An 11184-nucleotide genomic window follows, 5' to 3' on the forward strand; every position below is an offset into this window, starting at 1 on the left:
GGCTGGTTTTAAGAAATGATTATGCCTTGGGAATGTTACAGGCAGGACATGGAGATGAGAATGAGGGTTGGTATTTCATTTTGTAAGGATGTTATTAACAAGAGTTATATTTAGAACAGGGATCAGGCTGTAAAGTCATGTCCTTTTCTTCAGTTTTCTTCTCCAAGCAGCCTCCAGGCTGCACAGCAGCTTCATTCCTATGGCCAGCTTGCACTGTCATGATTTCTACCTCATGGTCATAACCCATGCCCAGCTGGTGCAATACCAGCACCTCCCTCTTTAGCAGCAGGAAGGTAAAAAGCTCTTCACAGCCAGCAGTCACTGACTGGGGTTGAACAGTAAGTGCTTTTAAAAGCCCAGTGCAGTCATCTCTTCGGTTCTGGCATCTCTGTTTCTTGAGCCTGTGCATTGGCAGAGCTCTCCACTGCAGCCTGCCAGCTCCAGAAGTGAGCGGTGACAGCCCGTCATCATCTGCTATACCCTGTCATTCAATCAGCTTTAAAAGGGAAACCTGAGCTTGCGGGGCAGAATTGAGGACTCTCATGCGTTTGATCATTGAATGAGTAGGGGAAATGAAATGCAATGGGAACTCAGCTTTTTTTAGTCTCTTTCAAAAAGTAAATCAAGTTCTCTGCTGGTGTGACTCCATGAAAGCCATCGGGATTAGCAGATTTGCATTGTTTCACTCAAAAGACAAAGGTAGATTTCTAGTTTAAGTGGTTCCGTATGTTTTTTTTCCCCTAGAAAATGTTCAGTGTTTCAAATCTCCTGTTCTCAGTGCTAGACACTGTGCAAACCATCATGGGGGGAGGTTTGAGCTGTGGCTGAGCTGGCTGCCAACAGCAGGGATGGTCCCACCTCCGAGCTGCTGCTCACAGCTGGCTGGCTCTGCCCTTGCCCTTCTGTTGGTGCATGTCTGCTTCCCAGGAAACTGGTTCAGCTTGATAACCCAACAAAAAACACTTCCCCCACTCACCTCCTGTTGATTTAGCTCACCCAGAGTCAGAGAAGGGCCAAAGTAGGAAGGAATACATGGCCTGAGACACAGCTCCTGCGTGAACAAGATGGATGAAAGCAATGTGATTGCCATTCCCTTTCCTAGTAATGTATCTGAACTTTTCCAGTGGCTTTGCAAGGAGTGTGGTGGTTGTATGGAGGCAACAGTGCAATTAGGAGATGTGCATTAGAATGTTGTTGCAAGGGAGAAGGTGGTAGCCTGGCCAGATTCCAGAAGGGGATGAGCTTGGATAAAAACTGAATAATATTCCCATCAGGATGTTGCTTTATCCTGTGTTGTTCTGAAGATTAATTTTTGTACAGTATAGTTTTTGCCATTATGGATCTGTAGTCTAATAAGGAAATTATTAAGTTGTACAGTATTAGCAGGCAACTAAACCAATATTTGCTTTAGAGTGAATGAGTTGTTCCAAATCCAAGTGAAATGTATAGGTTGGAACTTAGCAGGTTTCTTCTGCTTTTCCCTGAAACTCCAATGTGCTGCTTACAGTCCACTGTTTTGGAATAATGAAAAAGGCCTTTAACCTCTGTGGTAGGATACTGTCTCAGAAAACCCAGTTTTAGTTCTATTATTGTCTTATCTCCATAGACAGTTTTGTTATTGTTTATAGCTTTTGAAAATGGGCTTATTGCCAATGTGAAAGCAAAGAGGGAAACTCTCTGTGACAATTTTCATACATCTGGTATCATGATAAATATTTTATATTATTAATAATAAATAGCAGTTTTATGGAAATGGTTCCCTTTTTTTGGGCAATGGTAGGACAGCTGTCTAGTTTGTAGTTGTATAATTTGTCCTACTGGCAATTTTGTGCTTATGGCATATTGACTTCAGTGGGGAATTCTGCTTTAAACCTGATGGCACAACAACTCGCTCTGTATTTCCATGAAGGCAGGTGTAGGCATTTCTGTTTCCTCTGCCAGTCCCTGGGTGCCTCTTTGGAGAAGCTTTAGGGGAAGAAATCTGTGAGCCTTCCAAGTGTGTCCTGCATGAAGGTGAACCTACTAGGAACAATTACAATGATCCATGGGGTGAATTGCAAAGTTACCTGCCTTCCCCTTAAGAAATGTTGTAATCTCCTCAGAATACACTGGGGTTTTGTCATTAGGAGCAGGATCACAACTTACATGAATGTTACTGAAATTGCAGAAGCACCTCAAAAGTTTATTCAGAAAAAAAGCCACATCATACTGATACTGCGCAAATACAAAGTTTTTTAGGTTTTCTGATGTGTGTTCGAAGACATGTCTAACCCCATCAATAGTCCTTGTGTTTTAGTGGAACTTGCTGTGGGGTAGGGATTGCTGCCTCTATCTCAAGAATATCCTGATTCATTTAAGTGACGGTAGAACAGCTACTGACCCTTGGAATGGCTGATTGTACGTAGCAGAGCTCTTGGGAGCTGAGCTAAGCTGCAGTCTAGCAGGTGAATCAAAAAGCTTGAAAGCAGGAAGGATCTGGAAGAGTTGCTGCCTTCCCTTAACAAGACCCTGACTGGCAAGTTGGGTTTAATACTTCTTACATTAATAGCAAAACCACTGCAATCTACAGACTAGTTCTCAGACACAAACCAGATACCAGGGATCCAGTATACAAAGTCTTAATCCCCAAGGCTATTGGGCCATTTTTTCACTCTTTCAAATAACCTTGCCTCTCATAAATCTGTTGCTCATTTAAAGCAAACTTTCTGCTTGCATCAGAAATTACTTCCAGCACTGGATATGAAGCATTCTTCAATATGTTATAAAGTGAGGGCTGGATTCACTGCTTAAATAAAGCAAGCCAGTTTGCTTCAAATGAATCATTTATTGCTACCTTCATGCTGTATATTTATTGTGAGGATATTGTCACATTTCTTTCAGTTTTGAAAATGTAAGTTGGATTTTCTCTTTCAGGTTGCCATCTGGTGTATTGCGAACAGTCTCAGAGAGTAAGAGGCCATCTGTTAATACTTTTTCAGGAAGCTTTTTATAGAGCAGTGAAGTGGCAAATCTCAAAAACACGTTGTAATGACTTACAAGATCTTGGGTATGTGTACAAGTAAAGGCTGATATTTTATTCCTATCAACAATATAGTTATCAAGCCGGGGAGGAAAGGAAGAGAAAAAAGAGAACTTGCACACAAATGCACATGCATTTTAATGGATCTGTTGCATATATTACTTCTTCTATTTTTACATAAAATGTTAAGTGAGTTTCTGAAGCTCTGATTCAGTTTATGCTTATGTACTTTAGCAAGACTGATTGCCTCTTTGAGAAGCTGTTTCCTTCTTTAACCATTAATAGAGATCAAATTACCCAGGATTTTGCCTGATAACACTAAGAATCCATAGCATGTGATTTTACATCTCTAGTGGTTGGTACCCAAGATTCTGATTTGTCTGCTGTAAGATGTCTGCCATGTAGGAAGGCCTCCAGTTCAGACCTCCTGCTTTGAGTGCCAACCAACCTTGTATCAGTATCTGGTGTATTTCTGTGGCAAAATGTTATTTCCACATTCAGCTCCACAAGTGGAGAGAGTTTCAGCCCAAATTTGATATGCTTGCTTGGTCATGAATGGTAGCAGTGGTGGACATGACAGAAATACTCTGGTTGTTGTGGAACAACAAAGATGGGAAAGGAGCTAGACATGAGCATCACCTTAAAGGCAGTGAATCTCCCTGCAGAGCACTGTGGGAGCAGGTGGGGTTAGCACTGTCCTGTCTGAGTGTCCCACAGAGCGTGTCTCTGGTTTCTGCCTGTGCTGTGCAATGGAAGGAAACAGGTAAATCCTTGTAAGGTGCCAAGATACTGGTGATGGTTCAGAACCAAAAATTGTGCTGTTGATTTGTATTATCATTTTACAGTAAAATAACTTGAAGACCTGAGGAAGATAAGAGGTGACCTTTCTGAGGTTATCCGTGAGGTCTCTGGTACAACCTGGAATAGGTACTGGCTTTTTGGAGAGCCTCTCTGGGGGCTGTACATGTTGAGCCATTTTTTTTCCACTTGCATTGACTTCTCATAATTTTGTGGTACAGCAGAAGCAAATAGAGCTACATTTGTACCTCCTGTGTGCAGTGCTGATGTTTATCTCAACTCTCTTCTGGCCTCTGAGAGAAGGCACTTGCTGCTTTCAGGACCAGACGCTTTGAAAGCACTCAGAGAAGCATCATGACTGATTTCTTTGTAAGCCTGACATGCAGAGGAGAAAGGGCAAGTGCTGATTATCTGGGCAGGTGAGTGGCGTTCTGCTACCACAGAGTGTTTTGATCAGGTGGTTTTTTGGGTGCTCGTATAAATCCTCAGTGAATGTTGTGTTCCACTTCCACCTGTGCATCATCTGAAGCGGCCCAGTCAAGCACATTTTTCTGTATTTTAATGCTAATTTTTTGTGCTTTGTGTTCTGCAGTAACAAGATTCTGTGGTGATGTTCTGGGGCATCGCTCTGTGGAACCAATCCTACTTCAGTTAAGAGTAATAATAAAATCTTTTTCTCTTCAATGGATACAAATTTGATAGTGAGACATCAAAAGTATCATCCAGGTATCACTGGTATTAAAGGTCAGCGCTGCTGCATGTCAAGGTCATGTAAACCTGCAGTAAGGGGTGTTCAGTCTGGCATTGTGCTTAAGTGCTGTCATCATTTAAACAAAACTAGGCAGCTCTAAAAACAAGGACAGCATGAATATCGCCATAAAATTAAGCCCACTAGCCCGTGGTGAGAGAATCTGAGTTCTGTATGTTGAAAGAGTTTTAAAAGCAATGCAGGTTGGTTTTTCAGGGCTAACAACCCTTAAAAATAGAGAAATAAGTGACTCCAGCTGTGTTTATTGTAATGCGAGTCAATTCTGCATAATGGTATCTAGCAGTGGTCAGAGTACCTTCTAAAAGTTTTATTTATAAAAAAGTCTTCTAAATTATTTTTAGAGGCATTCTCTTTTATTGAATGAAGAAAAGCTAATCTTTATCTTGTTCCTATGTTTTTAATGTAAAAGTGAGGTAAAGAATGAAAGCTAAAAATTGAGGACAGACTTTTTTTGTTATCCAAAATTGTACAGTATCAACCACAATTTTTAGTAAGAAGTATGTTTTTTTTTCTCCCCCATCTAACACTCATGCTATGGTGTTGGATGATTGTTTCCTAACCAAAGGCAAAATAGGCAGTCATAATTTTGTTACTACATTATTTGAGAATGTTATTAAAAAGTCCTTGAATCTAGGGAAGAATTGACAGAAATTAGTTCTGTTGTGTCTATTTTAGCCTAAGTGGTCTTGACTGGCTCCTGCCCTGGGCTGCAGCATCTTCCTTTCTTTGTTAAACACGTGAAACTGCTGAGAGGTCTCCTGAGATGTCAGGAAGTTAAGCGCTGGTATGAAGATGTGCATCGTGTCCTTCATCCGTTCTGTGTCTATTAAGCCAGGTCAGCATGTAGGCAAAGAAGCTCATGGTTCCCCAGAGGTGGAGGCTTATACAAGTCCCCTAAAAATTACCTGCCAACAGCTCAGCACTGAGAATTATGGCTTATTGGGCACTATAGAGCAGGTTACTACTCTGTACAGATGAGCGATTGAATTAACAGGGCATCCCTGATGAATTTTCAATTTTGCCATTAGAACTGAGATGCCACCAAAACATCTGTGAGCTAAACCTGACTTGTACTGGTGTAATCTGAAGCCTGGGCCTCTAAAAGTGTCAGGAACAGAACTTTCCTGTGTTGTGCTTTGTCTTGTGTTCCTGAACATTGAGTCTGTGAGCTGGCATTGTGAGAATTTACTGGGCTAATGAAATATGAAAGATTGAATCTAGTCCTGTTTAGGGTTAAGAGTCTGTAAATCCACTGGGCTTGCAGAGACCAGGAATAATTTACACTGCTCACATTCCAGCCTCCGCAGTAGGGATGGGTATTTTGTTTTGAAGTTTTTTTCCCTTATCTCAACTGCTGTACCATTTGGCTATCTGAAGCTTTTGCATGCCTCACAAACACCATCTGTTACAACCCAAGACACAAATACTGCAAGTGATTAGTAATATAAGCCAATGTTGCAGCTGTATGTGGTGTGGAAACCTGATAGAACCAGAACTTCCTTTGTAAGCCTGACATACTGAATTGTGTGTTTGTGGTTTGTCTAAGCTTTTGCATTCGTCAAGTAAAGATTAACTTTCTGCTGCAATGAAGATATGATAGAACAAAAAACATTAAAATAAAATGTTTCCCCCCCAAGAAACCAAACCAACAAAACCCCCTCCTAAAACACCAAAACGCCAAACACCCAAGCATCCCTTTTAGACAGTGTTCTTGAAGCAGAACGGGTAAGTTACCAAAAATAGAGGGAGTCCTTAGCAAATAAATGTTTCCAACTATGTCATCCCTGGTCCAATCACAGAGACTGAAATTTGGCATTAGTGAGGTGAGTCTCTTTTTAATGTTGAAAGAAAGAAATAATGATAACAGTTCTGTTATTGCTATTCTTCCCCTCCATCACTAAGCTATGTATGCACCTTTGACATCTGTAGGCATTTGGAAATATGACAAAGTTTGAAAACAGATCCTTATCATTTGAAAACACTCAGATCCTTATCATGGTCTCATGTCCCATCGTGCTTGTTTTGTAAACAAGAGTTTTAGTTCTAAAACAACTTGTTAGTGTTATGAATTAATAGGGAAATGTTGGAAGATGATAGGTGGATTTTTTTTTTTGCTTATGCAGACTGTTTTCTCTATATAAGTGCATTATTGTCCTTAAACTTGTATTTTTTAAAAAATATTTTTTTGTCCATGAAGATAGGACAAGAAGTAATGTTGTTAAACTGAACAAAAACTTCAAGCTAGATATTAAGGAAAAAACCCTTACTGATGTAAAGGACAGTGAAAGGGAGAGAGAGACTCTCAGGAAAGTTGTGATGTCTGCATCACTGGAGACCTTTAAGAGCAAATACCATATTTACAGTTGATCTCACTATGAAGAGGAAAAGGAACTAAATGGTCTTCTGGGATGTCTTCCAGTACTATGATTTTGAAAGCTTGTGACCTAGGAAGTCCTTCCCAGTGCTGTGCTGTACGTAAGGAAATTCAGGATCATTGATGGAGAGCAAGCCCTGAATGTGGGGGTGTCTGGCTCCTGTGGGACAATCTGCTGCCATGACCAGACTCCCGGGGGCTTTAGAATATGCAGGAAAAGCAAAATGCCCCCCTGTGGAGTCTGGATAGAGGGCTGGCTGAGCGAGGAGGTACTTAGTTTAGCTGATAGAAAAAGCAACTCTTAATCCTGTTTCTGTGGAGCTGTGGCAGCAAGAAGGTATCAGTGTCAGACCACTGTGCGCAGCAAAGAAGTCGTGGCTGTAGCAAGTTAGGCCTTGCTAAAAGACAGCAGGTTCTACTCAGTCTGATGAAGGAGGCAGAAGTTACTCTTTCCTTTCCCTTTCCATGGCTGCAATCTGGGCCATAGGACAGCAGATTTGAAATGGTTGTTGGCCTGTGGGAATGTAAACCCACCTTTTCTTTCTTGAGTCTTGAACCCCTCTGGGTGTGCTGTGGCCAACGGGGGGTTTGCAGGTTGCCACCCAGGGCTCATCGAGCTGGAGGAAAGCAATGAGACTTGCCCACCTTGTGGGCCAGGCATGTCCTTGGAAAAGGAAAGATGCTGTCTTGCCCTAGGAAGCACTGAGGCCAGTGCTGTGGCCTGCCTTTTATCATGGGCTAGATTGCAATGGAGGGAGGTGGCATCTTCATAATAGAAATTTTATTCTGATGGTTTGATAACTGGTATTTAAATAACTGGTATTTAAATAACTGCAGCATATTCCGGAGAACTGAGCAGGCACATGTTTATGCCCTGCCAGTTGTCCTTTACTGTGTATTATGAAGTGTAAGGCTGCAGGATTGTGAGTGGCTGTGATTTAAATGACTAAATTTACTCTAGATTAAATGTTTGCCTTTCATGTTTGATTTCTCATTAACTGAGAATTTACAAAGTCAAGTACACAGTCCTATTCTTATTTGTAAACTTGCAGCTTTCTCTTTTAATGCCTAATAATAAGTCCTCCCCTCTGGTTGTTTAATGTATCACTTGTGATTCCATTTTGACAAATCTCTCAGCAGTTCAGAAAACTCTTTGTTACAAGGAAATAAATATCCTGCTGACTCAATGGGAAAGAAATGCTTTTTGTCCTTTGAAAAATGTTGCAGCCCTGTAGATTGGTCAGTGTTACTTATCTGAATAGTGCTATTGTACAGAGGAAAAGGGTACTTTATTGAGCCAAAGAGCATTCGAGGGTACTGGAGTATGTAGGGCAAGGTTATCAAGGCTTTGCTTTAGTAATGTCTATTTTTGCTTTGAAAGATCATCTTACATGTGAGATTTGTCTCTGCTAAATGCATTGCCTTTATTATTGCAGTAGCTTTTCTTTTTTAATTACAAAATGCTGACAAGATGTTTTGCAGTGACATATTATAACTACATTAACCAGGTGCATTAGGATCTGTGTATATGGCAATTGATGCTTTCTCTTTGTCACTTACATAATGAACCTTCTGCCTGCACAGAATAAAATATTTATCTGGAATGCAGGCTAAAGCAAATGTTGGAGACTGGAGGAAGCAAAAACAGGCTGCCTGCAGTGAATAATTGTTATAATCTCATTGTCCTTTGCAAAGTTGTTAATTAAGGCCTTTACTAAGCAGACTGTGCTTGCAGGAGTCCCACAGAAGTCAAGTTGTTGTACTCCTGTGCATCTGTTGGCTCACAGTGGTTTTAGAATGCTTAACGCAGGGCTCCCCAAGTTTCATCTTCAGAGAGACTGTATATTGGGGGATGTCTTGATATGTTCTCCCTCTTCCCTCCTCTGCACTTCTTTCTTTGAAAGAAGAAAGAAAACAGCACCTGAAGGAGGCTGATAATCTAATGTATAGAGCTTGGGTGTCCTCCATCATCAACATTGGCATGTAAGCCTGCTAGGAATGTGGGGCTGTTAGTTTATTTGCAGGTACTCCCTGGAGTTTTCTCTGCAAGGAGCAACTGGTATAAATTGTGTGTACTTTGCCTACTCTAGTTCCAAGTTCCTTTTGTTATTTAGTGTTTATATTTCTATAGCAACTAGAAGATCCACTTAGAGATTTTGACCATTCCTGGTAGGCAGCAGTGTAAATAGTATAAGGAAACAATATTTTAGGTGAAGAGATCTGAGCAAAAAATGATCTATTGTTGTCAGTTTCTTTGTAGGCATTAATGGAAAAGAGAATCTTTGAAAAACAGAATGAATTAATTTTTAGATTGTTTCCTGTGTGAGGGGACAACATGGGAGGAAGAAAAGAAAGCAAGTCAGTCCTAATTTTAAAACATAGCAAATGGAGAATTTTGATGCCAATGGCTGATTGGAGGCAAGAACTGACATCTTGGGAGCAGATGAGAGGAAATGGGATGTGTCAGTAAATCATGAACAGCCTTAAAACTCAAGACAAGCAATTCATAAATAATAGAGAAGGGAGAGCTGGAAGAGAAGGAGGAAAACCAGCAAGATGTGAGCTCAAACAAAAGGTATTTGCAACATGGTTTGGGAGGGAATGGTATTGGGGAACAATTGCATTAGGAAAGCCAGAGAGAAGAATGTTGGTGTAACAGTAGGATTGATTGGTTCCTGTGTGAAAAAGCAAGGGGACGGAAAAATGCTCTGGCATTATGCAGACAGAATCATCAAAATGGGAATGTGGAAACTGAAGCAGGGATGAACCAACAGGTGGAGAATCAAAGAGTCAGTGTGGAGACTTTCTGAGCAGGGAGATACTGAATATGGTAATTCTGAGTGTACAAAGGCACACAGGTAATGGGATGAGGATGAGAACAATTCCTAGAGAACTAAAAGAGCTGGCAGAAGCAAAGTAATTTCTATGTCTAAAGAGAAAGGAGTACTAAGAAGGAAGAAGAAAGAGTAAGATTTTCAAATGTCTAAAAGTCTTGTGTCCCTTTTTTTTCTTGGTAGAAAATTTGCAAAAGCCTGTATGGAAAAATAATAGGAGGAAGAGTAAACTGTGGAGGTGGATTTATTTTTATCAGAAAAACAGACTTTGCTAGGGACATGCCAGAGAAACTGATGGAGCAGGTAATTCTACTGGAACTACTTTCTTCTATGAGCTGTGATGATATGGTGTAAATGGAGGTGATCTGGGAGGGAAGCTTGGAAAATCAGACCTTGTTAAGTGTGAAAAGGTGGGATATGATATTAATGGAGGAGGGAAAGGGAGGCAGAGAGGAGGAGGCTGAAAGCAAACAAAAGGTTTTCCTGTGTAATAGACACCTGACGCAATTGAGTCGTGAAAAAGCTGACAGTCCTAAAGTGGGATAGAGGCAGAGGAAGCAGACTGTGCTAATAGAGGCAGCTGTAGAACAAGGGCTCTGCAGCAGGAGAGTCAAGCCGGACTTGCAGGTGTGAGACCAAGGAGATGGGTGACCGTGAACACGTGGCTCAGTACAGAAGCTGTTGTCATTGAGTTAAGCTTAAGGACAGTCAAGAGTCAGTTGGAGAGGAAGGTTGAGGAGAAGCTGCATCCACACCAGACAACAATACTGAGCAGGCAAGATGGCAGGAGTCGTGTTTACTAAAATGAATTATCTCTCTGCTGCTTAATTAGTTTAATTAGATCAGTTGTTTAAAATTAAAATACGTATTTCATAGTTTTTGGCAGTGTCTGTAAAAATAAGATTTTTTAAAAATCAACAAATACATATAGTTGAAAATGAGTGCTTAGTTACTGACTCTAATAGCTGTTTGGTGTTTATTTGGTGAATGTGTGGGAGTCCCAGCAGCCCTTCCAGGGGTCTGCCAGGACCCTCCAACCCCTGCCCCACTGCTGAGTGGGACCAGGAGCAGCATGAGCGCAGTGAGCTGGGCAGTCAGTGCTTCGCAGCCTGCTGACTCAGCCTCCAGAAATTTGGGTTTTCAGAGCCAGTCAGGTCTTTTTTTCCCCTAATTTCTCCTGTCTGTCTGTAGGAAAACAATACTCAGCGCGGAAGCCGAGCTTCCACCGGCAGAGGTTGCTGCTGTTCTCTTCACCTCCTCCTCTTCTCAAGCTGGTAACCTGTCATGTCAAGTGTTTAGCTGAAAGCAGTGGGAATTGTGAAGCTTTAATGTTTCCCAGACTGTAGTCTGCCACATTAACAAATCTTTCACTTTTCAGAAGATGATAGTG

Source organism: Pithys albifrons, chromosome 14 (assembly GCF_047495875.1).
Source record: "Pithys albifrons albifrons isolate INPA30051 chromosome 14, PitAlb_v1, whole genome shotgun sequence".
Classification (NCBI taxonomy): domain Eukaryota; kingdom Metazoa; phylum Chordata; class Aves; order Passeriformes; family Thamnophilidae; genus Pithys; species Pithys albifrons.